The sequence below is a fragment of the Protopterus annectens genome, chromosome 3.part1 (assembly GCF_019279795.1).
Source record: "Protopterus annectens isolate FY-2018-M chromosome 3.part1, PAN1.0, whole genome shotgun sequence".
Lineage (NCBI taxonomy): Eukaryota > Metazoa > Chordata > Ceratodontiformes > Protopteridae > Protopterus > Protopterus annectens.
Genome location: NC_056732.1, coordinates 127498496 through 127524919, shown reverse-complemented (window position 1 = coordinate 127524919; position 26424 = coordinate 127498496). Strand labels below are relative to the sequence as shown.

Genomic DNA, 26424 nt, shown 5'->3' with positions numbered 1-26424 from the left:
CAGAAGCAATGCATCTCAGCCACAGAGTTCCTCCGAGCACTGGGCTACATGGCATCTTGTATCCTCTTGGTTGCCGTGGCCAGGCTGCATATAGGTAAACTTCAGTGGTACCATAGAAATGTGTGGTGCCAACACCCTCCATCCCTGGAGACCAAGCTACAGCTGATTCATTGCCTCAAGGAGAAGTTTGTATGGTGGGCACCGGCTTATGCACAAAGTCAGGGCCTTCCATTCAGATTCATTCCCCAGGGCCAAACTCTCACAACAGATGCCTCAGAAGACAGTCTGGGGGGCTTGCTTCCAACACTTCCAAGAGCTTCATTTCAAGGACAGGCACATAAACTGGAAAGAGATTATGGCAGTGCAAAAAGGCCTTAATGCTTTCAAGGAAAAATGGGAGCCAGGAGTCCTGTTAGTGAAGACAGACAGCACCACAGGTATGTGGTACATAAGTGTGGGGGGGGGGGTATCGATTTTATCCTCTCTGTCATCTAGCAATGCAAGTTTGGGAATTTGCACTCTGGGGTTGCACACCTGGCACACTACCTTCCAGGTGCCCAAAATACTCTAGCAGATCATCTTGGCAGAAACTTGATGGACCCCCATGAATGGCATCTGGAAATATTTCTCAGCATAGTCCAGAGATGGGGAGTCCCACAGATAGACCTTTTTGCCACCAAGAAAAATGCTCAACTGAAAAGATTCTTTTCCAGGAACAATTAATCAGCCTGGAGGACAGACACTTTCTCTTTCCTTTGGTCTCACCTATTCATTTATGCATTCCCTCCCCTACCTCTTCTTCCTCAGCTGCTTCTAAAGATAAGAGAAGAGGGCCCAAGGGCAATACTGATAGCCTCAGACTGGCCTAGACAGTACTGGTATCCTCGGCTTCTTGAACTAACCAATGAGAATCCATGGCTGTTGCCTCAGGGAGTCAACCTTCTAACCCGGGAGAAGGGATGGATTGTGCACCCCTAGCCCGCAGATGCTCAGCCTTTCAGCTTGTATACCTCCGCAGCATCCAGGAACAAGTGTCCCCTAAGCAAACAGGTTCAAGTCATTCTTAGGGAAGCTAGGAGGCCTAGTACTAAGAAATCATACTCCGCTAAATGGAAAAGAGTTTCCATCTGGTGCCAACAGCAGCACCCCACAATCCTGACTCAACCCATATTTCTGTCATTCTAGATTACCTGGCTAGTCTGTTTGATAAAGGCCTTTCCTACTCCTCCATTAAAATTCATGCAGCTGCCATTTCGGCCCATGTACCTACTCTTCCTCCTGTCTTTTCCCATTCCCTGTTAAGGCAATGTCTTAGGGGAGTCATCCACATCAGACCTCTCAGGAGGCACTCTACCTCTCTGTAGGACCTTAATTTTGTTTTGGAAAAACTGCCTCTCTTAAACCTGCAGCCTCTGCACTTCTAAAGTTTCTAACTTGGAAAATGACCCTTCTGATGGCTATCGCCTCAGCTAGGAGAGTCTCTGAGCTGTAGGCCTTCATGGCGGTAGAGCCATTCCTCATCTTCCACCCAGGCAGGGTTTCCCTCAGAATTAGCCCTTCCTTCATGTCCAAGATGGTCACTGACACTTGTCTAAATCACGCCATTCACATGCCCACATGTTTTCCCAAACCTCAGAATCGAGGGGAAAGAATACTTAATTCTTTGGATGTGCATAGGCAGCTCCATTACTATCTTTAAACTTGCTGTTCTAGAAGAAGTATTGGTTTATCCTAGGGGTGGTAACACTAAGCTCTTTTTAGAAGAGAAAGAAGTGGTCTGGCAGTTGAGGCTTAATGTCATTAACCCCCCCCCCCCCAGTATTAGTGACTACATCCCCCTCAAACCTATTTTAGAACTTAGAGCATGTGTGATGCAACATAACAAAACACTTCATACAGCACTTCTTAGTGCATATATTTTTTAATAACACACTTTTTTAAACACACTTTTTAAATGTATTTTAATGTGTATTTTAACATGCAGTTGTTAATATATGTTTTTCTTTTATTGAAAAATGATTATTTTATTATACTACTTTGGTACAAGTTATGTTGTAATGTAGCTATTTCTTTAAGTAGTTAGAGATGTTCTTCATGTTTCACTGTTGCAGTCATTACATTTGGGTTATCCTGCTGGCAGGTTGCCCTCAGTCAGCCTGAATTCCAAAGTCTTGGGTCCTGTGTCTGTTGCTGTTGCCTCTTCCCTGACGTCAGGTCATCAGGGGTATAAAAGATGCAGCCGACGCCATTTTATTCAGTCTTTCTTGCCGCGTGGTGCCTGAAGCAGAAACAGTTCGCAAGTGCCAGTCGGCCGACTCCTGAGATTCTCGTATTTGAGTTTCAGATCCGAAGTCTTCATTAAAAGCTAAGTACCCTGTTGGGGAAACTTTTTCTTGCTCCAGACCGATGTCAGAAAAAGTTAATAATTGTATTTCTTGTGGGAAGCAAATACCTCATAAGGACTTTTATTCTTACTGTATTCCTTGCCTAGGCCCTGATCATGACGTCGCTAGTTGTCTGTTTTGTGCTAGATTTTACCAACGCACTATTAAGCTTCTGCACGATTTTGCATTAAGCTATTTTGGGCGAAGATTTAATTATACGATGTCTTTGGATAGCCATCCGACTACCGGAGTTCACAAAAAACGCAAAGAAAAAGAAAAAGACAGGCAACAGATGTCCAAAACCGACGAAGCTTCTCCTAAGCAAGTCCCCGCTTCACCGCTTCTCAGTGAGGCGCTTTCGCAGCTCCTGATGCCCACTACTTTAGAGTCGCAGGCCGCTACCGACTCCCACGTGGAGTCGGCCAGGCCGCTGGAAACTCAAGGTATTGGAGCCTCTGAGATTATTCCCTCAGATGGGTCCGGAGCCGCTGAGCAGGCATCGGCTTCTGAGGGTGTATTCAGACCTAAACAATTATATATTAAACCGACTTCAAAGACCAAGACTAAAACACCTTTAAAGGCAAAAAAAAAAGTTCACCAGCCACAAGGACAGGCCTCCATGCCCAAAAAACAGATGCTCAAAATGGCCGAAGACTTAATTACCTTGATTTAGGGGTTCCCATCCCCCTCCTGACAAGAGGCCTAGGCAAGCGACAGACTATGAATCTTCAGATCAGGTTTCCATTTCTTTTGATTCCTCTTCTGATCAGGAATATTCTCTTCCTCCCTATGAGGATTCTGATGCTGAAGAATCAATTCCTTCAGCTTCTCCTCCTGAGGTCTACTCTTTTGGGGAAACCTTGCATACCATGAGGGAGGACTTCCAGTGGGAGAGCCAAGATTTTTCAGAATCTAAGAAAAGGCTCAGATACTTCCTTTTACTACCTCAACACAGGCCTCTAGCTATTCCACCTTTGTTGGACATTGTAGATGATACGTTCTCGGAGTGTAGTCGGACCCCTGGCTTCTTACCTCCAGCTCCTGTTAAGCCGGACAGATACTACAGGGTCCCTGACTCTCATAAATTCCTTTTCAAAAACCCTACTGCAGACCCAGAAACTATTTCTCAGGGTCCAAAAGGGGTCGAGGCTTCTACTGCAAAAAACCCTACCCCCTCTGACAGGGATTAGAGTGCACTGGGTAGATGGGGAAAAAAGATTTACACATCTGCTACTTTGGCTATAAGGGCCTTAAATTGCCAGTTTCATATGCTCAAATATCAGCAATATATTATGTCACTGCTTAAACAGAAAATGATAGCAAATTCTGAATGTGCAGAAAACAAAGAAATATAGGATTTATTGCACGCAGCTGAACAAGTTGGAAAGCATACTTTGCAATGTGGGTTTGATTCTCTGGTGGCCTCCTACAGGGCCACTGTTACGGGTTCTGTCATTAGGGAGGCATGCTTGGTTAAAGGAACAAAATCTGTCTGACCATGTTAAAGCAAAATTATTAGATGCTCCTTTACAACATGATACCTTGATGTTCATCATGTTGCACTGCTACAGTCATTACACTTGGGTTATCATGCCGTCAGGCGGTCCCGCAGTCGACCAGAGTTCCAAAGTCTTGGTCCGGTGTCAATTGCTGTCGCTTCTTCCCTGACGTCAGTGCGACAGGGGTATATAAGATGCATCTGACGCCATTTTCTTCAGTCTTACTTGCCGCACAGTGCCCGAAGCAGAAGCAGTTCGCAAGTGCCGGTTGGCCAACTCCTGAGATTTTCGAAGTCGAATTTCAGATCCGAAGTCTTCAATAAAGCTAAGTACCCCGTTGGGGAAACTTTTTTCTTGCCTCAGACCGATGTCAGAAAAAGTTAATAATTGTATTTCTTGTGGGAAGCAAATACCTCATAAGGACTTCCACTCTTACTGTATTCCATGCCTAGGCCCTGATCACGACATCACTAGTTGTCGGTTTTGTGCTAGATTTAACAAACGCACTATAAAACGACGTTTTGATTTTGCATTGCACTACTTTGGCCAAAGGTTCAATTATACTATGCCATCGGATCAACTGACGACCGCAGTTCCAAAAAAACGCAAAGACAAGGATAAAGACAGGCATCCGAGGTCCAAAACTGACTACAAAACCTCTTCTAGGCCAATCGCCGGTTCTCAGTGAGGTGCTTTCACAGCCCCTGACACCCGCTACCTCAGAGCCACAGGCCGCCTCCGACTCCCACGTGGAGACAACTAGGCCTCTGGAAACTCAAGGTATTGGGCCTACGGAAACTAATCCCTCGGATGGGTCCGGAGCCGCTGAGCAGGCATCGGCTTCTGAGGGTGTTTTCAGACCTTCACAACTTACCATTAAAGCAAAGACAAAAGTACCATTAAAGACAAAGAAGCAAGTACAGCATTCTCCTGGACAGTCCTTCATGCCTAAGAAGCAGATGCTTAAAATGGCCGAAGACCTTGTTACTCTAATCAGGGGTTCCCATCCCCCTCCTGAGAAAAGGCCTAGGCAGGATACAGACTACAATTCCTCTGATCAGGTTTCCATTTCCTCTGATTCCACTTCAGACCAGGGATACTCTCTACCTCCCTATGAGGACTCTGATGCTGAAGAATCTATCCCTTCAGCCTCTCCTCCTGAGGATTATTCTTTTGGGGAAACTTTACATACCATGAGGGAACATTTCCATTGGGAAAGTCAGGATTATTCAGAATCCAAGAAAAGGCTCAGGGATTTCCTTTTATTGCCTCAGCACAGGCCCCTGGCTATTCCGCCTGTGCTAGATATTGTGGATGATGTGTTCTGTGAATCCAGCTTATCTCCTGATTCTTTGCCCCCTGCACCAGCCAAGCCAGATAGGTATTATAGTGTCCCTGACTCTCACAAGTTTCTTTATAAAAACCCTTCTGCTGATCCAGAAACTATTTCCCAGGGTCCAAAAGGGGTTACGGCTTCCATTGCAAAAAATCCAGTACCCTCTGACAGAGATTCCAGAGCTTTGGATAGATGGGGGAAGAAAGTTTACACTTCTGCAACTTTAGCAGTAAGGGCTTTAAATTGCCAGTTTCACATGCTTAAGTACCAGCAATATTTAATGGCTCAGTTAAAACCGAAAATGCTTGCAAGCTTAGAAGCTCCTGACTGTAAAGAAATGCAGGATTTATTGCATGCAGTTGAACAGTTGGGAAAACATACTCTGCAGTGTGGTTTTGATTCTTTAGAGGCCTCTTGTAGAGCCGCAGTTACAGGTTCTGTGATTCGAAGACATGCTTGGTTAAAAGAACAGAGTTTACCTGATCATGTTAAGGCAAAACTATTGGATGCTCCTTTACAGCATGATACCTTGTTTGGTGTTAAGGCAGAAGAGGTGTTAAAGAAAATGGAGGATAAAGCTAAATCTATGCAAACAGTCAAGGATTTCTTACAGGTACAGCCACCTCGATTTAGCAGAAATTGGCCAACAAAGAATTGGTCCTTTCCGGTGTCAGACAGGCCACAGAGAGGCAGATCTCAACCCCAAGGCTCTAACAGACAACGACAGTGGGGCAACTCAATCCCAAAAGGAGGTGAGGACAAGTCTCAACCTTACAGGAAACTATCCCAATGACTTCCCCCTTCATACGCCAAGCACTTCCCTATTGGCAGCCCCCTTAGGGGGAAAACTAGCACTTTTTTCACAAAACTGGCAAACAATCACCCAAGACAAATGGGTTCTGAGTATTGTGTCTCAAGGTTACAGGTTCCACTTTCATACTTTACCAAGGCTAAAAGGAATGCCAGACCTGCCACAAAATCAATGGGCAGAGGCACAAAAACAGATTTCAGCCTTCGTGGACATGAGAGCTATTCAAAAAGTACCACAACAGGAACAAGGACAAGGATTTTACTCGAAGACTCTTCCTGGTCTCCAGAAAGGACGAGGCCTGGAGGCCCATACTAGACCTTTCAATTCCGAAATTCAAAATGTTGACATTACAGCAGCTTCTACCCATGCTGGGCAAGAAGGCTTGGCTTGTTACTTTGACCCTCAGAGGCATACCTGCATGTCCCTATCAGACTAAATTGCAGAAGGTACCTCAGATTCAAAGCTGGTACAATGCACTACCAATTCTCTGCACTGCCCTTTGGCTTATCTACTGCGCCCAGTGTCTTTACAAATTGCCTGGCACCAGTAATTGCATTTTGCAGACAAAAAGGAATTTGAATATATCCATACCTGGACGACTGCCTCATTCAAGCAGAGACAAAGGACATTCTTCTACAGCATCTGGCATTTGTAAAAAGGTTGCTAATTTCTCTAGGATACACAGTAAACAAAAAGAAGTCAAAACTAGTGCCCTCACAACAGATTACATTCCTGGGTGCCAGCTTAAATACAACGGCCCAGATGGCTTATCTCACGCCAGACAAACAAGTTCAACTAACTCAAAATGTTCAATTACTGGCAAAAAAGTCCCATCTCCCTGCAAGAAAAATTCTGCAGGCCCTGGGATTCATGGCATCCTGCATACTACTAATACCATATGCCAGACTGCATATGAGGAAATTACAATGGTACCTAAAAAGTGTTTGGACTCTCAACACTCCCACAGTTTAGAAGCAGTAATACCAATGATTCCCTGCCTACAACAGGAGTTTCGATGGTGGGCACAGGCATGTCACCTAAACAAGGGTCAGCCTTTTACCCTACCCACAGCCAGGCAGACTAACAACAGATGCTTCGGATTACTCCTGGGGAGCACACATGGCAGAAAAATGCATTCAGGGCAAGTGGACCACAGACCAGATACATCTTCACATCAATCAAAAAGAGATGTGGGCTGTTCAAAATGCCCTAACAGCTTTCAAGGACCTTCTGCATCCTGGACAATTATTATTAAAGACGGACAACACCACAGTAATGTGGTACATAAACAAGCAAGGGGGCACTCCTTCTTATCACCTATGCAGGCAAGCCATGACCTTGTGGAACACAGCTCTAACGTATCAAGTTCATCTGCAAGCACAATTCCTGCCAGGAGAGAAAAATACTCTGGCAGACGATCTCAGCAGAAATATCATGGACCCTCACGAATGGAAATTGAATCCACAAATCTTCAGCACAAGCATGGAAAGTGGATGCTCTCTCGTTCAGCTGGAAAAGCCTAAAAGTTTATGCCTTTCCACCACTGCCTCTCCTTTCAAAGGTGCTCCTAAAAGCCAGACAAGAAAAACCACAGATGATCCTGATTGCTCCAGACTGGCCACGCAAGCACTGGTACCCATTCTTAAAGAACTTAGCTCAAGGCCCACCATGGATTTTGCCTCAAATTCCACACCCTCTGACTCAGCAAAACAATCAGATCCTGCATGGTCAGCTCAAAACCCTAAACCTGGCTGCATGGCAGATTCATTAGTCAAACAGGCAACACCTCTCTCTAAAGCTGTGTCATTTTGGAGGCCAGGAGGCCTAGCACCAGGAAAGCTTACTCAGAAAAATGGAAGAGATTCTGTGCCTGGAACCAGGCTCAAAGCCTTGACCCTCTTGTCCCAAACATTCCTCAGATTTTACAGTACTTAACTGAGATGCTGGACAAAGGCCTATCCTTCTAATCAGTCAAGATCCACGCCTCTGACATTTCAGCACATTACAACATGGATCCTCCTCTATTCTCTCATCCTTTGCTAAAGCAGTACCTCAGAGGGGCTAAAAACATAAGACCGCCCCGGAGAGCACCAACACCAACTTGGGACCTCAATTTCGTTTTGGAAAAACTGACCCTGCCACCTTTTGAGCCAGCCAATACAGCCCATCTAAAATTTTTATCATGGAAAACGGCTCTTCTCCTGGCAATAACTTCAGGACGAAGAGTCTCAGAGCTACAGGCATTAATGGCAGTGGAACCTTTTATAATTTTTCATCAGGACAGGGTTTCTTTAAGGACAAACCCTACCTTTATGCCAAAGGTGGTATCTAGTGTGGCTCCTAAGCAAACCATCCATTTGCCAACTTTTTATCCAAACCCCCAGAATAAAGGGGAGAAACTTCTGCACTCTTTGGACATACACAGGCAGCTACGCTTCTACTTGGACAAAACAAAAGCTTTCAGGAAAACTGAACAACTGTTTGTAGCGTATGCTGCAGGATCACAGGGCAAGGCTATCTCAAAGCAGACTATATCCAAATGGATAGGACACTGTATTCGTTACTGCTACACACAGCATGGAAAATCAGTCCCTAATAACATTAGGCCACATTCCACCAGGGCAACAGCCACTTCCAACAGCCTTTCTCAGAGGAGTACCTACCAAGGAAATTTTGGAGGCTGCAACTTGGAATTCAGTGCACACCTTAACCAAGCATTACCACTTGCCTCTTTACTCTAAATCCAGAGCAGGATTTGCCACTGCAGTTCTGCAGGGCCTCATAGCCAATCCTAAATCTTTATAGACGAGCCACCCAACCTTAGCTTTGGGATTCTACCCAAGTGTAATGACTGCAGCAGTGTAACACGATGAACATAGTACAGTTTTGTACCTACCATAAATGTAGATGTTAGTGTTCACACTGCTGCAGTCCAGGTTACCCTCCCTCCATCCCGTCTGAACTAGCTGGACTTATCTATACCTTTCTATCCTGTACACCCTTTGTGGTGTATTTGCTGGTAACTGAAGGTATTGTTCTATTTTATATGTATATTTTTTATTAGCAATATGTATTGCCTACCTACTGGGGGCATTTGACATCTGGGGCAAGAAAAACTGAAGAAAATGGCGTCTGATGCATCTTGTATACCCCTGTCGCACTGACGTCAGGGAAGAAGCGACAGCAACCGACGCCAGACCAAGACTTTGGAACTCTGGCCGACTGCTGGACCGCTTGACGGCAGGATAACCCAAGTGTAATGAATGCAGCAGTGTGAACACTCGAACATCTACATTTATGGTAGGTACAAAACTGTACTTTTGGTGTTAAGGCAGAAGAGGTGTTAAAGAAAATTTAGCAGACACTGGCCTACAAAGAATTGGTCCTTTCCAGTCTCAGACAGACCTCAAATGGGCAGATCCAGACGCCCTAGAGGCAGATTACAGCCACAAGGATCCTACAGGTGTAAGCAGTGGAGTGCTTCTACCTCCAAAGGTGGAGAAAATCAAAGCACAATCATACAGGAAACAGTCCCAATGACTTCCCCCTGCCTGCACCAAGCACTTATCTTCTGGCAGCACCCTTAGGGGGAAAACATGCACATTATAACCCAGGACAAGTGGGTTCTAGATATAGTGTCACAAGGCTAGAAATTTCATTTCCATACCCTGCCAAGGGCAAACGGTTCGCCAGACCTGCCAAAAAATCAATGAGCAGAGGCTCAAAAACAAGTCGCAGCTCTCATGGACATGAGGGCTATTCAACAAGTGCCACAGCAAGAGCAGGGACAAGGATTGCACTCAAGACTGCTCTTGGTACCCAGAAAGGACAAGGCATGGAGACCAATACTGGACCTATCTGTTCTAAACACTTTCCTGGATATACCAGAATTCAAGATGTTGACCTTACAGCAGCTTCTGCCCATGCTGGGCAGCAAGGCTTGGCTCGTGACTTTAGACCTAAAAGAGGCATACCTGCATGTCCCAATCAGACAGTCATGTAGAAGATGCCTCAGATTCAAGGCTGGCTCAAAGCATTACCAATTTTCTGCACTGCCTTTTGGCTTATCTACTGCGCCCAGGGTCTTCACAAAATGCCTGGCACCAGTAATTGCTTACTGCAGACAACGAGGAATACAACTACATCCTTACTTGGACGATTGCCTCATACAAGCAAAGAACAAGGACATTCTACGACAGCATCTGACGTTTGTGATAAGACTTCTAACATGCCTAGGGTACACAGTCAACAAAAAGAAATCAAAACTAGTACCCTCTCAAGAGATAATATTCCTGGGTGCAAGCTTAAATACAACTGCCCAGATGGCTTATCTCACTTCAGACGAACAAAGACAACTGACTACCTATTTCAAGGAAGTGGCAAAAAAGTCCCAGTTATCTACATGAAAAATTCTGCAGGCTTTGGGCTTCATGGCATCCTGCATCTTACTAATTCCATATGCAAGACTGCATATGAGGAAAATTCAGTGGTACCTAAAAAGTGTCTGGACACAGCATTGCCACTGTCTGGAAACCATGATTACTCTAATTCCCTGCCTGCAACAAGAGTTTCGATGGTGGACAAAGGCTTGTCACCGAAACAAGGGACAGCCATTCTCACTACCCCCAGCAAGGCAGAGCCTAACGACGGATGCTTCAGATTCTGCCTGGGGGGCACACATGGCAGGAAGAGGCATTCAGGGCACCTGGTCCACAAACCAAAAGCATCTACATATCAATCAAAAAGAGATGCTAGCTGTTCAAAATGCCCTGACAGCCTTCAAGGACCTACTTCATCCAGGAGAACACCACGGTGATGTGGTACATAAACAAGCAGGGGGGCACTCATTCTTATCCCCTGTGCAGACAAGCCATGGCTTTATGGGACACAGCATTGACTCACCAAGTTCATCTGCAGGCACAATTCCTGCCAGGAAAGGAAAATACTCTGGCAGACGAACTAAGCAGAAACCTCATGGATCCCCACGAGTGGCATCTGGATCCACAAGTCTTCAGCATGATGATAAAGAAATGGGGATGCCCGGACAAAGATCTATTTGCCTCCCCTCAGAAAAATCAACTAAAAAGATTCTGCACAAGGACTTATCACAGACAAGCTTGGAAAGTGGATGCATTATCTTTCAACTGGACAAACCTATCAGTATATGCCTTTCCCCCGCTGCCTTTCCTCCCCAGGGTACTCCTAAAGGTCAGGCAGGAGAAACCAAGAATGATTCTGATTGCCCCAGACTGGCCACGCCAGTACTGATATTCGATCTTAAGGAACTTGTCCCAGTGCCCAGCCTGGACCTTGCCTCAAATACCTCATCTACTATCCCAGCAAAACAATCGGATTCTGCACAGCCAACTCAGGACCCTTAACTTGGCAGCATGGCGGATAATGTAGCCATACAAACCACACTTCTCAATAAAGCTGTGATGGATGTCATTTTAGAAGCCAGAAGGCCTAGTACTAGAAAATCCTATGCTGGGAAATGGAAGAGATTTTGCGCTTGGAACCAAGCTCAAGGTACTGATACAGCTGTCACAAATATTCCTCAGATTTTGCAATACTTAACTGAGATGCTGGACAAAGGCCTATCTTTTTCATCAATTAAAATCCATGCCTCTGCCATTTCGGCTCATTACAATACAGAGCCACCACTCTTCTCATCCTTTATTAAGGAAGTACCTCAGAGGAGCCAAAAACTTAAGGCCTCCAAGGAGAACGCCAATACCTGCATGGGACCTCAATTATGTCTTGGAAAAACTCACCTTACCTCCTTTTGAGCCAGCTGCTACTGCGGATATAAAGTTCTTATCTTGGAAAACAGCTCTGCTCTTAGCAATAACTTCTGCAAGATGAGTTTTAGGGCTACAGGCTCTCATGGCTGTGGAACCCTTTATAATTTTTTATCCAGACAAGATCTCTCTGAGAACAAACCCTACATTTATGCCTAAGGTGGTATCCAGTGTAGCCCTTAACCAAACAATTAATTTGCCAACTTTTTATCCAAATCCACAGAACAAGGGGGAGAAGATTCTGCCTTCTTTGGACGTACACAGACCGCTTAGATTATACTTGGACAAAACTAAAGTTTTCAGAAAGACAGAACAATTACTAGTGGCATATGCTACAGCATCACAAGGAAAGGCCATCTCCAAGCAGACTATTTCAAAGTGGATAGGTCACTGCATTCATTTCTGCTACTCATAGCATGACAAACCAGTGCCTAAGGGCATTAGGCCACATTCAACCAGAGCTGCAGCCTTTCTCAGGGGTGTGCCAACCAAAGACATTTTAGAGGCTTCTACTGGGAGTTCAGTGCATACCTTTACAAAACATTACAGTCTGCCTCTTTACTCTAAATCCAGGGCAGGCTTTGCCCCTGCAGTTCTGCAGGGCCTCGTAGCCGCTCCTAATGCTGTTTAGCTCCAGCCCCCCCAACCATAGCTTTGGACTCGACCCAAATGTAATGACTGCAACAGTGAAACACGAAGAACATATAGTACAGTTGTGTGCACTTAGCATAAATGTAGATGTTCGAATGTATTCACTGTTGCAGTCCAGGTTACCTTCCCGCCATCCCCCTTATTTTTGCTGGAACTTATCTTTACTTCTCTAATCTATACAACCTAGGTGGTGTATTTGGTTATCGATGCAGGTAAAGCTTATTTTGGTGCATGTATGTTTTATTTATATAATTTTAGCCTACCTTTTTTGGGGGCACCTGACATCTGGGGCAAGAAAAACTGAATAAAATGGCGTTGACTGCATCTTTTGTACCCGACGACCTGATGTCATGGAAGAGGCGACAGCAACCGACGCAGGACCCAAGACTTTGGAATTCAGGCAGACTGAGGGCAACCTGCCAGCAGGATAACCCAAATGTAATGACTGCAACAGTGAATACACTCTAGCATCTACATTTATGGTAAGTGTACACAACTGTACCTTCTTAATACATCACTTCCTTTTACCTCATTTTTACATCTGTATAAGCACTTGCAATGTTATTGTATTGTTGAATCTGAAGTCCTGTTAAGCAGGATGAAAGCACTTATTCCTTTTATACTACAAATAAAAGAAGTTTTTACTTGATTTTTCTTCATGGTATTTTGCGAGTCTTTATGGCCTAGGACCATCTCAGCCAGTTTTGCAGTGGTAGTGTTTGTGTATTTGTTGCCTTAACTACTGCACTCAGACATTTGGACTTATTCCATTACTATCTTGACAGAACTAAAGCCTTGAGAAAATCTGACCAACTCTGCGACGTTCGCCCCTGGCTCTGAGTGAAAACCAGCTTCTAAACAGACTACCTCAAAATGGATCTCCCAGTGCATCTCGTTTTGTTACAGCCATCATTGCAAAAAGTCACCTGAGGTTGTTAGGCCATGCTCCAGTAGGGCTACTGCAGCCTCTGCTGCCTTTTTGAAAGGACTCCCTACCAAGGACATTCTGGAAGCTACCACCTAGTCACCTGTCCATACCTTCACCAAACACTACCACTCAACAGCATTTTCTGGGTTCAGAGAAGGAGTCACCATTGCCATCCTGCAGGGCATCCTCTCCTTGCCCTAATGTTTTTCCACCCTCATTTCAGCTTTGGGATTCATCCCACAAGTCAGGACTGCACCAGTGAAACATGAAGAACATAGTGGAGTTGTGTACACTTATCATAAATGTTGATGTTAGTGTATTTACTGTTGCAGTATTCTTTCCCTCCCTCCTTCCCCCTTAGCCCACTAGGTAGTCTACTTATTACTTCTCTTGCCAAGGGAATCCCCTTTGGCCTCTCCTCTGGTAGTGGTTCTCTTCCTGAGTTCCTTACTGTCCATTTGGGGGCTCCCACATTTTAGGTAACATGAAAAAATTGATATGTCTGTTGGCTTCCTATATACCCAAACGCACTGATGTTGGTTAGGACATCCGCCAGCCCTAAGGAGAAGGGGAACTTTTCTCCAGTAGTCGGGCTGGTCAAAGGCTTTCATGTCAGAAAATCCCACAAGTTAGGACTGCGACAGTGAATACACTCAAACATCTACAGTTGTGGTAAGTGTACACAACTGCACTTCTTATCTTCATAGAACAAAAGCTTTCAAGAAATCTAATCAGCTGTGTATTTTCTTTTTAAAGGTTAAATTGGGGCAGTCTGTCTTTTTAGCTCAGTGCCTCACTGATTTTATTTCTCACATTTATAAGCAAAAAAGTTTTGACTTTACCAAGACCACCACAAGCTCATTCCACAAGTTAAGTGCCCACTTCCTCCACCTTCTTATCCATAACTTCTATAGATGACATTTCTGCTGCGCTTCTTGGTCCACTTCTCATACCTTCATGGCTTATTACAAGTTAGGTATTCTTTCTAGGGACAGGGCAGCATTTGGTTCTGCTGTACTCTGGAGTATCCTTCCTTGAGGCCACACATTTTTATTTAAACACCTTTATTGAATTATCATAGGCAGAGTTACATTTATATAAGAGTAATCAAACTGTATTAAGTTTACGTTTACAAACATTATACTTCATGTATATTGCTATACATCGTGTAACCTAAGAAACGTTACATAAATTATTCAATTCTTGCCCTATTTTCTTTCTTTTTTAAACAAAAAAAAATCTTTATTAAACCATAACTTACAACATAGGCAGTCGTACATTTATATAAATGAAACCAAACCACACAGACACAGTCCTAGTTGCAAGCATTTTACATCACAAACCATTTTGACACACTCCCAGTTGCAAACATTGCATGTCACTTATCTACACAGTCATTTTTAAGTCAAACATGACAAAGCTCGGTTAAGTCCTACATTCGTTTAACCCTCATTCCTCCCCTGTATGTCAGTTCCATTTTTTTCTTGTATAGTTTGCGGCTACCCTCTTCTAAAGATCTCAGTTCCAGTTATTTTATCTCTGTTACTATATTCACTACTTCTAGTATAGTTGGTTTAGATTTTGACTTCCATTTTCTAGTAATTGCCTTTTTGGCAGCCACCATAATTAGACATAGCAAGGCCTTACATTCCAGTTCTGTCTCACAGCTCAGAAAAATCCTCTCTCCCGTTACATAGGTCTGCTCAGCCAGCATCTCTGACAGAGCATACTGCAGGGAATTCTTAAAAGTTCACCAACCCACAGCACTCCCAGAATACCTCTTTCTTCCCCATCACACCTCCAACATTTACTGTCTACCTGAGGCAAAATTCTCTGGAGTCTACTTAAAGTATAAAAATATATGTGTAAACATTTCCAAGCAAAAATTCTAAATTTAGATTTTGTTACATATTTGGGAGACATACATATATCTTCCCTTTGCTTATCCAGTAGTTATCATGCAATATTTTATATACTCTATTCCTTTTTTAATAGCAGCTTCTGTTCTAGATCCTTCTAAAAACTCTAGAGGTGCTGGTATTTGGTTTAGGACCCCCTGTTTCTTTCTCTTTGCCTATACTGTCAGTCTTTGATAGGGAAGGCAGTCTCCAACTTGCAGTCCAAATAAACTCTTGGCGTCTTCCCAGTCTGTCTTCTTTTCTCCTAAAATCTTGGTTGCCTTGCTAGTTTTCTCCAGTAAATTCCAGCCCCCTCTTACCTGTTGTCTATATCTGCAATTGCTGTCATGCCTATTGGCAGAATCACCTTTCTCCATTCATGTGTTGGCTTAGTTCCTAAGATACTTTCTGCTACTTTAACAGTAATCATACAGAATATTATATCTATATTCTCCTTAAAGGCCTGCTTCTAAAATCCCAGTCTCCCCTTATTTCTTGACCCCCCCCCCGTTTCATCATCGCCCCTTTCCAATTTGAATTATAGATTTCTGCTTGTGCTATGTATAGGAGCCTTAACTGTGTAGCTTCGAAGTACCCCTTCAAATCAGGTAATCCCAGTCCACCCTGTTCTACTGGAAGAATCACCTTATCCCACTTCACTGTTGCCGTCTTCAGCTCTCTACCAACTGCTGGCCTCAACTTCTACTCTGGTTGATGAAAATATGCCTGACCTGTGTATAAGACAACGACTTCTTTTGGCTGCTCCCGTTAGGGGTCGCCACAACAGATAATCTGTTTCCATTTCTTCCTGTCCTCTGCATCTTGCTGTGTCACACCAACCACCTGCATGTCCTCTCTCACCACATCCATAAACCTCATCTTTGGTCTTCCTCTTTTCCTGTTACCTGGCAGCTTCATGCTTGGCATCTTTTTCTTGATATACCCTGTATCCCTCCTCAGCACATGTCCAAACCGGTGTAATCTTGCCTGTCTGGCTTTGTCTCCAAACCTTCCTACCTGGGCTGACCCTCTAATATACTTATTCCTAATCCTGTCCACTCTTGTCACACCCAGTGCAACTCTTAACATCTTTAACTCTGCCAAGTCCAGCTCTGACTTCTGCCTTTTTGTCAATGCCACTGTATCCAACCCATATAACATAGCTGGTCTCACTACCCTCTTGTAGACCTACTCTTACTGGTACTAGTCTGTCAAAAATCACTCCTGACACTCTCCTCCACCCACTCCATCCTGTCTGTACTCTCTTCTTCACCTCTTCCACACTCACCATTACTCTGAACTGTTGATCCCAAGTATTTAAACTCGTCCACCTTCGCCACCTCTACTCCCTGCATCCTCACCATTCCTCTAGCCTCCCTCTCATTCACACACACATGTTCTGTCTTAGTCCTGCTGACCTTCATTCCTCTTCTCTCTAGAGCATATCTCCACGTCTCCAGGGTCTCCTCCACCTGTTCCCTACTCTCACTACAGATCACAATGTCATCTGCAAACGTTATAGTCCACTGGGACTCTTGTCTGATAACATCTGTCAACTTGGGAAGGGGCTCTGAGCTGATCCTTGATGTAATCCCACCTCCACCTTAAACGCATCCGTCACTCCCGCTGCAGACCTCACCGCTGTCACACTATCCTCGTACATATCCTGTACCACTCTTACATACTTCTCTGACACTCCCAACTTCCTCATACAGTACCACAACTCCTCTCTAGGCACCCTGTCATATGTTTTCTCTAGGTCCACAAAGACACAATGCAACTCCTTCTGACCTTCTCTGTACTTCTCCATCAACACCCTCAGAGCAAACATCGCATCTGTAGTGCTCTTTCCTGGTATGAAACCATACTGCTGATCACTAATCCTCACCTACCTTCTTAACCTAACTTCCACTTCTCTTTCCCATAACTTTAATCAATTTAATCCCTCTGTAGTTACTACAGCTCTGCACATCTCCCTTATTCTTAAAAATCGGTACCAAAACACTTTATCCATTCCTCAGGCATCCTCTCACTTTCCAAGATTTCATTAAACAATCTAGTTAAAAACTCCACTATCATTTCACCTAAACACCTACATGTTTCCCACAGGTATGTCATCTGGACCAACAGCCTTTCCATTTTTCATCCTCTTCATAGCTATCCTTATTTCCTCCTTGCTAATCCACTGCACTTCATGATAAGACCAATGGGACTAAAAATATTTTAACTGCTTTATCTTACTATCCATATTGCTTCCATTTTTTTCAGTTTTTGTATTATCTTTTTGTTTAGTCAGTTCCTACATATCCTTAGCTGCTACACCAGAATCATTTTTAATCCATGCTCCGAAATACTTCATTTTATCATGTCCCCATAAATAAGAATATTGCTAAACCAGTTCATATGTGGGTGCATAATTCACCACTGTTGCCTTTGTTTTAGCTTCGGTAATTTTGTACAGCAAAAAGATTTGAAATGGTCTCAAAATGTTCCACAACACTATAATGTCTCTTCCTGGTTTTGTCAAGTATAAAATGTCATCTGCAAATAGCCACTTTTTCTTGACTACTGTCACAATTATATCCTTGAATTTCTGAGTCCCCTATATTCTTTGCCGGTGGTCCTAAATATAATGCAAATAAAGTGTAAAGATGACACTGCTGCCTGGTTCCTCTACTCAAGCAGAAATTATTAGAGAGGACCCCACCCACTTTAATTTTCATCTCTGATCCCTCTTATATCCTCCTAATCAACCTTATATTTTTTCAGGAAATGCAAATGCTTCCATTGCCCTGCTCATAAAGTTCAAGCTTACCCTGTCAAATGCTTTCTCTGCATCAAGGTCCATCAACAACAGTGGTATTTTCTTACACTCTGCTTCTCTGTGGATCATCAATATTCTGTTATTGTTGTCAAATGTTTGCTTCTCCTCCACAAAACCACACTGATCCATATCTATCAGTTTTGGCATTATTTCTGCCATTCTTTTAGCCGTTATAGACATGAACACTTTATAATTATGGTTTAGTATTGAAATGGGCCAGTATGAAGCTGGATCTGATGGATCATAGCCCTCTTTAGGTATTTCAGCTACCACTGCTTTCTTCCAGGATGTTGGCACTTTTCCTCCTCTTAAAATGCTGTTAAACAAAACCTTCCAGAGCTTTCCACCTCTTAGCTTTCAAACTTATACATGAGTGCCCATCTATTCCTGGGGACTTTCCTGTAGATTGGTTATACATCACTATTGTTATTTCATCTCCTCCTATCCTGAGTTAGTAATTGAACTTCATCTACCTCTAACCTTGGCATATTAATTCTTCCATAAACATTTCCATTGGTATATTTTCTAGTTTTCCATATTTCTCTCCTTTATACATGTTTTCATAAAATTTCTGAAACATACCTAATACCTCTACAGGTTACTACCTTCCTTATTATAGGCTCCCTAACCTTGATGACAGCCCTTTCTATTTTCTTTTGCCTGAGTCGTTGTGCTAAAAGTTTTTGTGTCCTGGTGTTGGTATCAAAAAAACAGTTGATTAACAGCAATCTTTCTAAATTTGTGTGCATTATCGAGGCAATCACTTATTTTCTGGTTAACATTCTGTAGTCGATCCTTTTCTTGTTCTGTGAGATTTCCCTTATTCTGCAATACTTTAACATTTGTCATTCCCTCTAAATAATTCTTGTTACTTCTTAAACATAGCTCCCTTTCTTTTATTTCTATCCTGGTTTTAAACTCCACCTTAATTGTATCCCAGTCCCTAGCTATATTTTCAGAAGTGATTTCTCTTCTCTCAACTATACCCATTCCTTAAAATTTTCTCTTTTCAGTAGATAGGTGGGAAAAGCTCCAGTGTCTCATTTTTATTTCATTACGTTGTGTTTTTATTTTAGTTATTATTGGAGCATGAGCTGAATTAGTTATTAGGTACGTATCAATACATTCAATTAAATGAACACGTTCCTGTGCAGTGTAAATTCTGTCAAGCCTAGCCCAGTTTTTATATCTTGGGGAATAATATGTAAATTCTCTCCAAACTTCTCTTACTGAATTCACAATCTTCCATGCCAAATATTTTCCTAAATTTCTTAAAAAAATCTACCTTCCTTTGTCATACTTTCCCTTCTGGGCCCCCCAGACACATCTTCACTGCTGTAAATCAAATTCCAGTCCCCACCTATAAGCAATATTCCTTGCTGAAAATTGATTATTTCTCCCAGAATTTCCTTAAGTTCCATTATAGCAGCTTTAGGTGGAATATAAATGCATGCCAGTGTAGTCATCCTTCCTTGCTAATTCCCCCTAGCACTACATTGTTATGTTTTTTATCACTATTAGAGCTGTTCTTGCAATTAATATACGTATTCTTCTTTTCCTTTCTCCCAGATATTCCGCTGGGCTAAACTCTTGGCTAGGCTTATAAGGGCCTCAGGGCCAATACCGTAGTAACTTCCTGTGATCCTATGAATAACCACTCTGAAAGCCTTTCTTTATCAAATTCACATCTTTAGTTCTTTACAGGTGTATCTCCTGTAACATAGCTATTTGCACTCTGCATTTTTAATATAGCTCACTTCTTCTTCTTCTTCTTTCGGCTTTTCCCGGTCAGGGGTCGCCACAGCGGATCACCTTGTCCGCACATTAATTGGCAGTGGAGTTTTACAGTGTCGAGTTGCCAGCCCGGCGCCCAACCTTCCACAGAAGGCACACTCACACACACACCTAGGGCCAATTTAGAGTGTCCAATCCACCTGAAGCATGTCTTTGGGATGTGGGAGGAAACCGGAGCACCCGGAGGAAACCCACGCGACCACAGGGAGGACATGCAGACTCCACACAGAAGGCACCCCAGCTGGGGATCGAACCAGAGAACCTCTTGCTGTGAGGCGGCAATGCTAACCACTGCACCACCGTGGCCGCCCTTTTAATATAGCTCACTATTCTTTCTTTTTTTATATTTATCTGTGAGACCATTACCATTTAAAGACATTACAGAAAACATCATTGTATTAAAAAGTTATTATTCTGATCCTTTATTTTTAACATTTTTGTTAAATGTCTTGCTGCAGCTTTTGTGCTACATGCATATACACTGTTTTGACATATTGAACTTTTATATTGTTTCTTGTTATATCCATTTAAGCTATGTTACATCTTAGAAAACCTTTTGTTTTATTGAAAGCCCTCAACAAATTAACATCCTAAAACTTGGTAATTTAATACTAACACACACAATTATGTACATCTTCAAATATTGAAGTTTTATTCTCCTAATAAGAACAAATTATCCAAACTGATGGCCACACACACATAATTGAGTTAACCTAAAAGAAGTGTTATCCATGCTATGATGCAGTCTGTGTTTCTAAGTGTTAACTGGTTTTGTCTTATCTTTATAGCCCTCCCAGCTGGGAAAATCGCAAATGCTTTGAGAACATTATCTCTTAACCAGTTTTTCTTTTCTTTCTTTCTTTTTTTTTTTTTTACACAGCCAGCCACTCTCCACCAGACTTTAACCAATTTCTATTTATCAGATTGTTTCCGTGATGACATGAGTTCCAGATACAGAATTGCTACTAAGCATGAATTCATTTAAAGAAACCTCATAATTTTCAATATTCTTTTTCATTTACTTGCTTTCTCTTTTAAAACTTGTTAGGAAATCAGTCTAAGGTCCTTAATCCAGTCATTCCCCCATGCAAGAATGACAAAAAGCACACTCATTTTTCTTTTTTTCATGCTCTTTTAACCAAGCATTTTTTATATTGCAGTCTCTACATCCCTTAGAACTGAACAAGAAGAGAGATGAGAGAAAGAAAAGGGAAAAACAGCAGCACAGTCCTCATTACACTTAAAAAATAACTGAGAGAACTTAACTTTATAGCATGCAAAAAAAAAACATACACCACAAAAATACTATTAAGAAAAATGTTTTCTTTCCTTAGTTAACTTTCTCCCCTCTCTTCCCCTCCCCAAAGCATTTTCCAAACATTAATGACATGAAGTAGGGCATATACTTTAGAGTCTTCACAAGTCTCCATATTCTGAAAAAGTCAGATATTTCCAGATTTTCTTGTTCTGTCATATTTCACAAATAGAATTATTGCATTATAATCCCACATTGTTATTGGTTTTATTACTGTTTAGCTCTCTCCCAAATACTGTCTCTGCTTCATTTCCAACATACTCTTGCCTCTTCTAGTAAACTCTCCTGCTCCCTTCCTTCTCTCCAACTTTTTCCATTGAAACAGTGGAAAAGATTTCACAGGTACAGTCTCTCTCTTTTCTTTATGACAAGAAGAACAAGACGCAGATTCTCCTGTTTCATGGCTCAGTTTTTGTTGGAAAATCTTTTTTTTTTCTCCTTAGCATGTACTTCATCAAAAAAGATGTTGTCCCTCCAGGGAAGAATACCTTGAAGACAGCTGGGTACTGCAGTTTGAATCTTACACCTGTGTCTTCACATTCCTTGAATACTGGAATCAATTTACTCCTTTTCTGCCTGGTCTACAATAAGTAATCATTGTCCATAACACTCTGCTGTCTCCCACGTTTAGTATTTTGTTGGCCTGCCACAGTTTTTTCAGAATCAACTCCTTCTGCTGGTAGGATTGCATTTTTTACTATTAAAGGTCTGGGTTGCTTTCTCATAGCCAGGTTTGGAGCAGACACATGATGTGTCCTTTCAATTAACAACTCCTGGTGTGGAATACAGTTGCTTAGTTGTGCTTTCAAAAAATGAATGCATTCTGTTCCTTCCAGCTTTTCTGGTATAGCTGAAAATTTCAGGTTTTTCTTTACATACTCTGTTTTCTAATTCTATTATTTTTTGAAACATCTCTTCCTGAGAAGTATCTTATTCAGCCAGCCTCTGATTTTTGCAGCTTTATCACCTAATCTGAATATCTGTTTAAAGCTTCTTCTGTTTTTTTCAACCTCTTTGATGTTTGTGTTGATGTACTCCGTCAGTGTTTCATTTATTTTAACCATGTCTGTGTGCAGTTGTCCTGTATCTTCCTGTAGGTTACTGGAATTCATGTTTGGAGTTTGCATTGATTTTTGCTGAACAGCTGCAGAACTTTCCCAAGTCCATGTTTCTTCCTCACTTTTTGTAGCTGATTTTTTCCAGATGCTCTGTTTTTGTTTCCTGGTGTCCATACTATATGCTTACTAGCCAGTTACTGAAATTTACCCATAAACACAAAAGTCTATTTGCGTTCTCTGAGTTTCTGTTTTCACACTGGGAGAGCTGGAGTCTGACTGTTTTTCAATGTGCAGCCATCTTGGAAGTCTGACACCACCCTGTTTTTTTACTAGCTGGATACTCTGTCCCAATGCCTGGGGAGTGGACAAGAAAGAACATCAGATACAAAAGTTATCTACTCAGCATAAAGCTGCATCTGTGTTGTCTGTTTTTGTCCTTCCTGAACCTACCCTACCTCCATTCCCCTTTCTGTTATTAGAAGATAATGCTATAGTATCCTGGTGTGACCCAGAGGTATACCCTCTTGGTCTTTCCTGACTGAGCTCCAGATATGTGTTTTCATGTTTTTAGAGTTTTCTATTTACATATCTATTTTTCTGTATATTGATATCAAGGAAGCAAACTCAATCTGAGGTGGGTTTTGGTGGGGATTTTGAGTAAGGGGGGGGGGGCTTGAGGATCCAAAGTCTGGGAAGTGTCTGAAGTCTGTAAACCCAATGGTTGATGAAAACAGACAACACAGATGTATCATTATGGTGAGTATATAACTTTTGTGTATTCCTCATCCACCAGACCAGACTTCCACCCGTCCATTGCATGTCATTACAGCGAGTGATAAAACCAATTCATCCTTCCCAAGTTGAGAAAGGTTTTAGTTCAATGATGTTTAGTACCAATGAAAGTAGATGACTTGGAGACCAATTCTGGAACTTTCTTCTTAGCCCTGATTGTGATAGTACCTTACTTCAAAATGATATTACTTCACAGTCTGTTACTCTTCTTCCTCATTCAAGTTTCCTGGTAACTCTGCATTTAAAAGATGCTTCTTATCTCATTCACTTTCATCCACTAAGTGGCTACCTCCAGTTACGGCTTGTTGCAGGCTTCAGGGTATCCATTTTCATTTTCCCATATTTCGATGACTTGGTTATCTTTGCAGACTCTTTTTCAAAATGTCAGGAATCTCTCATTTGAGTGAAAGATCTCTTACACAAATTAGGACAACAAGAGAACATTTAAAAGTCATTTCTGACTCCTTCGCACAGGATTGTTTTCCTGGAGTGTCAGCTGAACACCTCAGGCCAATCAGCTTTTCTTCCATAGGAAAAAAAAGATCTATATCTAGATCGGTTTCAAAGGTTTTCCACTCAGACTTCAGTCACTGCAAGGGAATACTTCAGGATTTTGGCAAGACACTGCATGAGAAGAAAATATACTGGTATCTGCAGTGTCTTTGGTCCCAGCATTAACATCCCTTGTCTGTTCAAATCCCCGTGCTGGAGTCTGCCAACAGAAAAAATTACTTGGTGGAGACAGCAATTATCCCCAAGGACAGGTCTCATTTTTCCATGTTCCAAAGCGGCTGTCAGTTATCTCAGGTGTCTCAGACCTTGCTAGGGGAGCAATTTTGGGAGGGTTAATAACGCAAGGTATGTGGGATTCCTAGGACAGATGCAAGCACATAAATATGAGAGATGTTTTTCCTGATCAAGCTACTCAAGTCTCTGAATCATCGTTGCTCCCCAGGACATCTTAAAGTTGTTTCAGACAATACCACAGTCATGTGATACATCTTCAAGTGGGGGTGGGGGGAACCAGGTCATAGACCTTTTGCAAACTATCCATGTTAGCTTGGGATGTAGCTTAATAGTCTCACTGTACAGGCATCCTTCATTCCATCAAGTCAATATTATGTGACAGGCAAGCTGGACAGGACAGACCCTCACATATGCCCTCTACATCAGAGGGTCTTCCAAGATTTGATCCATCTGTGAGGAGTTCTCTAGAAGACTTATTTGTCTCTTGTCTAAATAAACTGGCAAGAGTCTGCTCCAGGACTCCATGCGAGAAGGCATGGACTACAGATACCTTTTTCTTTTTTCTTTGACAGGAACATTGTTATATGCTTTTCCACCCTTTCCACTTATATCCAGGGCACATCTGTAAATTCAGGAGGTGTCTCCCAAGATCTTTATGTTGACTCCCTTTCTGGCTCAGGTAACAGTGGTTCTCCCTTCTTTTGGAAATGGCCTGGGGCAATTACCACAAGCTTCCTCACAGAATGGATTTACTCATACAATATCGAGGGTGACCCCAGTAAATTTCATATGGAGTGCTTCGATGATAGGATTTTATTTTCCTTTACATACATATTTACTGAGGATGTGCAGCAGTTACTAATGGAGACAATAAAGCCTGCCACTTGAAAATCATATATTAGCAAATGGAAAAGGTTTTCTAGTTGGTGCCAACAGCAGCATAACCAGTACCCGTTTAGGAGTAGTAGTTCTCTGTATTTGTAATACTTGTGAGAGGTAGTTTACTATGGCTTTTGATGTGGGGATAGTGAATCATGAAGTACAATGGATTAGTAAGGGGGAAGTAAGGATAGCTATGAAGAGGATGAAAAATGGAAAAGTTGTTGGTCCAGATGACATACATACCTGTGGAAGCATGGATGTGTTTAGGTGAAGTGGCAGTGGAGTTTTTATCCAGATTGTTTAATGAAATCTTGGAAAGTGAGAGGATGCCTGAGGAATGGAGAAAAAGTGTTTTGGTACCAATTTTTAAGAATAAGGGTGATGTGCAGAGCTGTAGTAACAACAGAGGGATTAACGTGATCAGTCACAGCATGAAGTTATGGGAAAGAGTAGTGGAAGCTAGATTAAGAAGGGAGGTGATGATTAGTGATCAGCAGTATGGTTTCATGCTGGAAAAGAGCACTACAGATGCGATGTTTGCTCTGAGAGTGTTGATGGAGAAGTATAGAGAAGGTCAGAAGGAGTTGCATTGTGTTTTTGTAGACTTAGAGAAAGCATATGACAGGGTGCCTAGAGAGGAGTTGTGGTATTGAATGAGAAAGTCGGGAGTGTCAGAGAAGTATGTAAGAGTGGTACATGATATGTACGAGGGTAGTGTGACAGTGGTGAGGTCTGCGGTGGGAGTGACGGATGCGTTTAAGGTGGAGGTGGGATTACATCAAGGATCAGCTCTGAGCCCTTTCTTATTTGCAATGGTGATGGACAGGTTGACAGACGAGATCAGTCAGGAGTCCCCGTAGACTATGATGTTTGCAGATGACATTGTGATCTGTAGTGAGAGTAGGGAACAGGTGGAGGAGACCCTGGAGAGATGGAGATTATGCGCTAGAAAGAAGAGGAATGAAGGTCAGCAGGACTAAGAATATGTGTGTGTGAATGAGAGGGAGGATAGAGGAATGGTGAGGATGCAAGGAGTAGAGGTGGTGAAGATGGATGAGTTTAAATACTTGGGCTCAATAGTTCAGAGTAATGGTGAGTGTGGAAGAGAGGTGAAGAAGAGAGTACAGGCAGAATAGAGTGGGTGGAGAAGAGTGTCAGGAGTGATTTGACAGACGAGTACCATTAAGAGTGAAAGGGAAGGTCTACAAGTGGGTAGTGAGACCAGCTATGTTATATGGGTTGGAGACAGTGGCATTGACAAAAAGGCAGGAGTTTGAGTTGTTTGTGTCAGAGTTAAAGATGTTAAGATTTGCACTGGGTGTGACTAGGGTGGACAGGATTAGGAATAAGTATATTAGAGGGTCAGCCCAGACTGGAAGGTTTGGAGATGGTCAGAGAGGCAAGATTACGTTGATTTGGATATGTGCTGAGGAGGGATGCTGAGTATTGTCTTTCGGCTTTTGCCGGTTAGGGGTCGCCACAGCAGAACTCCGGTCCGCTAATGATTGTTAGTGGATTTTTACATACCGGGTTCCCAACCCTGATGCACAACCTTCAACGAAGGCATGCTCCATTCACGTATGCCTCCACACAGAAGACGCTCTAGCTGAGAATCGAACGGGACAACGATGCTAAGGATGAAGCTACCAGGTAACAGGAAAAGAGGAAGGCCTAAGATAAGGTTTATGGATGTGGTGAGAGGAC

The 26424-nt window shown here is 42.6% G+C and overlaps 1 protein-coding gene across 5 annotated transcripts in view; it reads left to right on the top strand.

The window, feature by feature from the left end:
• The window catches only part of FBXW5 (F-box and WD repeat domain containing 5), a 1165047-nt gene that overhangs the window by 309892 nt on the left and 828731 nt on the right, over positions 1–26424 (top strand). The gene's annotated exons all lie outside the window — the stretch shown is intronic.